We start from the raw sequence: 7,175 nt of genomic DNA, 5'->3' as shown, positions 1-7,175 counted from the left end.
AGAACTTAAAATAGTTTAATTCAAAAAAGTTAATTTTTATAATTAATTAGTTATTTTTATTGATGAGATATTTATAGAAATCATTTGCATTGAATTTAAATTAAGAAAAAAGTTCAAAATATTAAAGAAATTGTTTTATTTTGAATTATTAAGTTTTTGAATTTTTTTATTGTATAAGTCGTTGAACTTTTTTTATGTTGATTGATTAAGTCATTACATTTTTTTGAATAGTTAAACGATTGAGCCTGAAATAATTATTTCAAATATGATTGATTGATTAATTTTCATGATATAATAATCATATATTTACTATAATTAATCAATTATTTTTCTTTGTAACAGTACATATATAATTATATAACTTTAATTTGAAATATATCATATGAATTATGAACTTTAATCATCTTTCATAAATATTTAAATCATAATAAATGAACTTTCATCATTTACATAAACATCTTAATTAATTAATTGAGTTGTATTGTTTGTACAAATAGACATGATTGCATTTGAAATATACCATATATAGAGGTGAATTATTATACAACCATTTACATTTGTAAACCAATACAACTCAATCTCAACCGTTTATTTAATTTGATGAATATGTGATTTTATAGAAGTTTTGATTCTTTCATAATATAAAGTATTAATCATAATTGATGAACTATATTTATTTTTCATAAATATTCAAATCATAATAAATAAACTTTCATTATTTCCATACATATCTTAATTAATTGGGTTATATTGGATGTATAAATGGACATAGTTGCATTTGAAATATACCATATATATATATATATATATATATATAGAGAGAGAGAGAGAGAGAGAGAGAGAGAGAGAGAGAGTTAGTTCGTTTCAAATGCAACCCATCACATTCGTACAACCAATGCAATCCAATAAATTGAGATATTTATGGAAATGATGAGAGTTCATTTATTATGATTTGAATATTTATGGAAGATGAATAAAGTTTATTAATTATGATCAATACTTTATATTAGAAAACAATCAAAACTTCTATAAAATCACATATTCATCAAATTTAATGGACGGTTGAGATTGAGTTGTATTGGTTGTACAAATGTAAAAGGTTGTATAATAACTCACCTATATATATGTGTGTGTGTGTGCGTGTGTGTGTGTGTAGAGAGAGAAAGAGAGAGTTTGTTTCAAATACAACTCATCACATTTGTACCACCAATGCAACCCAATAAATTAAGATATTTGTGAAAATGATGAAAGTTCATTTATTATGATTTGAATATTTATGGAAGATGAATAAAGTTAATTAATTATAATCAATACTTTATATTAGGAAACAATCAAAACTTCTATAAAATCGCATATTCATCAAATTAAATGAACGGTTGAGATTGAGTTGTATTGATTGTACAAATATGAAAGATTGTATAATAACACACCTCTATATATTTATATGTGTGTGTAATTATGGTGAATAAAATATATAAATAAATCTGGAATGAATAAAAGGGTAAACATTGTAACTTTGCTATTTAAGCATCTTTTAGGAAATATGGATCAAGATCTCGACGATCAAGTTAGATCGTTTACTGATTTATCGATTTTATGTTATGTTCGAGTTTTAGGCGTATTTTTAGCGATCATGGTTGAGTGACGTGTATGTAAGTCATAAAAGAAACGTAAGTAAAATGATGAGATAACTCGTGAGGAGCAAACAAGATTCACAGACACACTTCACTTAAAATAGTGTTAAATAATATTTATTATCTACTGTTATTTTCTTCATTTATACAAGAGCCTGCTCCATTTCATCTTTACAACAAGATGGTAATCAATCGCTGTTCTTGGATCAATCATTACACGATCGCTTGATAACTTATTTATGTAATGTCGGGAGATCACAAAGCTAGGAGTGCCCATCACATAATTGAGAAGAATGACGATGCCTACCTGCATGTGGGATATATTCACAACGTCAACTATCAAAATAGCTGAAAAATGTTGAATCTGATGTTTATACAGAAGGGCGTTAGGTTATCAAATACAATAACTCATCTAGCTCTTTCAGGGGTAGGTTTCCATGTTTATTAAACAACTCTAAGCATAAATACGTAATCCGTGGATAGAGTTTACTAGGACAATGAAAGATCAGGTGGAGGATCGTTTCACATAACTCTCGACATCTTGTCGTAGTGACTTGCCGGTGCTCCTCAAAACGAAGTCATGGCACTTGCAAAAATAGATACATGTCTTGCACATGTACATATGCCAAAAAGCTTCATGTTGCGAAACCAAAAATCATGTCTGTAAACTAAAACCACGAGGATTGATAACATTAATGAATACTCTATTGTAGCGTTATTGGTATCACCATCTATAACGATATTTAATCCACTTAATCGTTGAGTAACTTTCAACATTTACGATAGTAAGTGAGCATTTATGCATGCATGAACGTGAGATAGAATATTGCATGCATCGTAGTTTTCCGAGTCTTTTTGAAAAACGTTGTGTCAGTCACAAACATTCACTTGGATGTATTGGTACATGCACGTACTTGTCGTTCGTAGAAGTGCTTGCACCAATGCAACACGATTTAATTATGTTTCGTTTATCTTGATATTATTTTATGAATTTGTATATTTATTGATACATATGTTACAAAAATACAATAAACTTAGTAAAAAATAAAAAAATATATACTCATATGGATATTAAATTTCATGAAAAGAAAACATCTGTTTTTATCTAACTTGATTATTTAAAATTTTTTAGACTATGTTTACTCACGATCCCTTTCAACCCAATCTCAATTAAAATATTACTTTTTTCTCATAAACCTATACAATCTTCAACTCCAATCCAATTTCATGTCTTTTTTCATTTAATCGTGATCCAATCCAATCTAAAATATAATTTTGTAAAAATTATATATATATATATATATATATTTATCTTATATAATAATTATTTTTTAATTTTAAATATAAAAATAAATAAAACAGATTATTGCATATTTTAAAACGTAATCTATATATATATTAAAGAAGAAACCACGTGTTATGACGTGGCATCTTCTCAAAGCTAGAAAATGTTTTATCTTTTCTCTCATTTTCTCAAGTTTTTCTCATCTACTCATGTTCCCTCTAATAATTGATCTTTAACTCTCATTATTTCTCTCTTTTCGGTTATAATTTTTCATCTTCTCTTCATGGTATACTTCTATGATAATCTATCTATTAATCTCTCAATTCTTCCTCTCTATTCAGTTATAATTTTGTGGAAGCGATTTGTATTTTTGTTGATTCGAGTCGTCATTCAATAAGACAAATTATGGTATGAGTTTTTTTGCTTATGTAAGTATAGTATTTCATCTTTTAACTGACGACATATATATATATATATATATATATATATTAAAGAAGAAAGCACGTGCAATGTCGTGGCCTTTTCTTAAAGCTAGAAAATGCTTTATCATTTCTCTCCTTTTCTCAAGCTTTTCTCACCTCAATATTTATTTTTGATTTTTGATATTCACTAATTACTTCATCCTACTCATGTTCTCTCTAATAATTGATCTTTTAACTCTCATTATTTCTCTCTTTTCGGTTATAATTTTTCATCTTCTCTTCATGGTATAACTCTATAATAATCTATCTATTAATCTCTCAATTCTTCATCTCTATTCATTTATAATTTTGTGGAGGCGATTTGTATTTTTGTTGATTTGAGGCGTCATTCAATAAGACAAATCATGGTATGAGTTTTTGATTATGTAAGTATAGTATTTCGTCTTTTAATCAGAGACATTCACACTAAAGCTAAAATTATGTAGGCATATGAATATTTTTTGTGTTGATAAAGTGGCATATAAATCCTTGATGAAATAAGGTAACATTGTTTAAGCATAACAATCTCTCTTAATCTCTTAATTCTTCCTCTATTCAATTTTTGTGGATGTGATTTGCATTTTTATTGATTTGAGGCATCATTCAAGAAGACATATATGATATGAGTTTTTGTTGATGTAAGTATAGTACTTCGTCTTTTAATTGGAGATATTCACACTAGAATTGGAATTATGCAAGCATATGAATCTTTTTTTGTGTGGATAAAGTGATATATGAATCATTCATGAAATAAGATAACATTTTTTAAGCATATGTAGAACATAAAAATAAGTATTTTTTTTGTTTGTTTATCCATAAACTTGATAAACATTATGTTAGAATATTTTTGCATTGATGCTAGAAGAGTGTATCAAGAAAGATGGTTTATGATTTTTTAAGATCGGTAATCTTTCATATGATTTTTAGGACATCGATGTTGATCGGTCTATTGCGATTTTTTTCCTTCTTTAGCATTGGGCTTGAAAATTATATTATAATATTTTTATTTATTAAAGTAGAAACCAAACATAATAAGGTGTCATCCTCGAAACATTAGAAACGTATCATTCTTTTTTCTTAGATTAATAATTTTTTTAAAATATTTGATATATGTAAAAGACTTTCCCGTTCCTATATTTAAAACATGAAATTCATCAGGATAAAGTTGTTTTGATAATTTTTAAAAGTTTATCCTACAACCTTTTCATCTTCATTCTTGGAGGTGAAACATCCAAATCCTTCCATGTGCTCCTCTATGATTTGTCCATCAATAGATCTCCTTTTCTTCTTCTCTATCATTTGAAGTATTCTTTATTTTTCAAACCATTATTATTCAACAACAAAAAAAACCAAGTAAACTTTTTTCAGTCTCTCCATCACTTGATTTCTTCTTTACATGTATATATATATATATATATATATATATCATATTATCTAGGAAACAATATATTTATTAAATGCTTGATCATACAAGTTTAAATTATTTTTCTTTTATACGCCTTATATATTGACTTTTACTATTTTCAAGTAAAATAAAATATGTCATATTACAATTAATATACAAAATTTGTATCAATATATAAAACTAAAAAAACTTACTAATAAGTTAAAATCAATATATAGATATAAATGAAATCAAAATTAATATATAAATAAGATTATAATCAATGTACATAATTCAATACTTATTATTAACTCATTAATAAATGAAATACTTATTATATTTAAATATCACTTAAGAAACTAATTAAAATAAATAAATATAAAATAATTATTAAAATTAACATATAATATATTATAATACGTAAAATAGAAAATTATGACAATCAAATATATTAAATTAAAATTAGAATCAACATATAACTAAAACCTGATGACAACCAATACAATAATGGGTATAAAAGATAGAATCAAATTATAGTTATATATATATATAATCAATTTTTTTTATTTAAACTCTATATATAATTAAAAATATAATCAATATAATACATATCTTTTATTTTACATGGTTTTATTAAAAACCTCATTTTTCAGGATTTTTTTTACAGAAAAAACAAACTATGAACTGTCTAAAACAACAAATCAATCAAACTCTTATGTATCTGGAATGGTCATAATATTAGCTATTATAATCCCACTTTGTGCAATTGCATGTAGAAAAAAATGGATTTCAAGAAGGTTTTTGGCCCATGAAAGATTACATGAGTATATCATGAACTAATATAAGTAAATTACAAAAAATATTCAATAATTATATTAAAGTAGGTAACAACACAATGTTTGCTTAGTGAATATAAATATTTTAAAGAATATATGTAGGAGATAAATTGATATGTATTATGATAAAAAAAATTCTCATAATATACCTCATGATTATAATAATTTTTTTCACATTTTTTTTTTTTGATTTTGGACCAATTACAAAGTTTGATATTGTAACACCCTCATTTTCACCATGAGTTGTGTCACGTCATTCTCATCAAATAACAATAAATAACCCCAAAATATAGWGGCTAATAAAGCCTTATTACAGCGGAAGTCTTACAAATTCAATTAAAATTAATAACTCAACGCTAACCCGTCCCATACCGGGTTACATTACAAATTGAGTTTAAGCATAAACCTAAACATCCGAAACATAATAATWTAATTATCTAGGAGAGAACCTCGCTCTTGTCCATCCTTGAACCTCTTGCACCTGAGATGCATACTAATAGTCAGCTTTATAAAGCTCGGTGAGTTCATGGTTTTTATGCACAATCATACACACCTCATCATGCATAAAACAAACAATGCCCCAAATAAAATAATATGCACATTTGTTTCAAACCCTTTTGAAATAATAATGAGATCTCTTAATTTCCCGTCAGGTTAAGGTCTTAGCGTCATCGGCACTTCCCCGGGTTACACGGCTATCCCTTGTTATAACTATAAAAAAACTTATCATACAACTGAAATTAAATAAAACAATTGACAAAATTAAGTATGAAAATATATCAATGACGTCTCTATTTATAAGGAATTGAAAACTATGAATTTTGGTATATTTTTTAATTAGGTAAGTTTTATTTTAAAAAAAATTAAACCAACCAATAGGAAAATGCCACACATCAATTTCAGTTAGTAAAAAGGTGCTCAATCCCGGATTGTCGAGTGAGATCGATCATAAAAGATTGGTTATCTATTTCTATTTTTTCTTCTTCTGCTAAATTCTTTTTTGTTCTATTCACGATCTGATTGTTCAGATAATGACTGCAGATGTTTTTATTACATTCAACATAGTTTTGTTTAACGAAAGGATGTTTTAATTTTAATTTAAAAAAAGAATAAAATAAAAAGAAAGGTAAATTTATACATGTTTTTATGAGATTTGATCTATTTAATTAACCAAATAAAGAAAAAGGAAAAAAAAAGCTATTCAAGGAAATGGACACGTAATTGTACGGTACCGCTTCTAGATATAAATGTGGGACCACCATACGTCATGGTATTCAATTCCTACATCATCGCATGACCATAATACCTGACAGGTCAGTTTAGTTTTAAATACGCTTTATTTATATATATTTTTTAAATAATGAAATCAAAATTAAAATGTATTACATTTAGGGTGTGTTTGGTATTCATACAAGATAAGATATAATAAGACCGAATAAAATAAAACAATTGTTCAACATTTAATAACATAAAACTGGACAGAACATAACAAGTAAAATAATCAATTTACCCTTAATAAGTTGTTTATTTTAATTAATTTATGTAATTTATTAAATTATAATAGAATAATTTTTT

The sequence above is a fragment of the Cynara cardunculus genome, assembly GCF_001531365.2.
Source record: "Cynara cardunculus var. scolymus isolate 2C chromosome LG 4, CcrdV1, whole genome shotgun sequence".
Lineage (NCBI taxonomy): Eukaryota > Viridiplantae > Streptophyta > Magnoliopsida > Asterales > Asteraceae > Cynara > Cynara cardunculus.
This window is presented reverse-complemented; position numbering follows the sequence as displayed.